The sequence below is a fragment of the Lipotes vexillifer genome, unplaced genomic scaffold (genome assembly GCF_000442215.2).
Source record: "Lipotes vexillifer unplaced genomic scaffold, Lipotes_vexillifer_v1.1 scaffold920, whole genome shotgun sequence".
NCBI lineage: Eukaryota > Metazoa > Chordata > Mammalia > Artiodactyla > Lipotidae > Lipotes > Lipotes vexillifer.
This window is the reverse complement of record NW_006783413.1, coordinates 191018-191602: the sequence shown is the minus strand read 5'-3', so window position 1 is coordinate 191602 and position 585 is coordinate 191018.

The window sequence follows — 585 nt, the reverse complement described above, 5'->3', positions numbered from 1 at the left end:
ATTCCCCTACAGCTCAGCAGGCCTCAGGGCTGGGGATGCACCAGAAGGTGCTTAACCATTTACTGGCATCGCAGGTCTCAAGAGGACTGGACACCTGGGAAGACATTTCACCCCCAACTCCACATTTCTGTCATATGCTCATACAGCTTCACTACCTTCCCTGGTATTCAGTTATCTTTTGGTCCTATTGAGCAGAAATCTGTCTCTTTTCCACCTTTGATCTTAGCTCTGTGCTTGAGGTCATATTCACTTCATTGGTCCCATCAACCAGACATCAGCCATCTGCAACCCTTGAGTCTGCTCCTTGACAGGGTGAACACCTCTCAGGCCTTCATGGGTTCTTCCTCAGCCTTGTATCAATTCCAGCCGCTAAGACCATGTTCCCCTGGCTGGGTTTCAGTTTATGATGCCTGGCTCTGGTAAGGTTTTTCCAGGAGTGCTGGTGCAGCATACTAGCCAGCCCGCATCCCTCCTCTGACCCTGAACTTCTTTCCATGTAGCCTCAGGTTACATCAGCTTTTTAGTAGTTCACTCACACCAGGTGAAGACTGCATCCTCTGTTCTCCCTGAGCTGCTAAATCACAT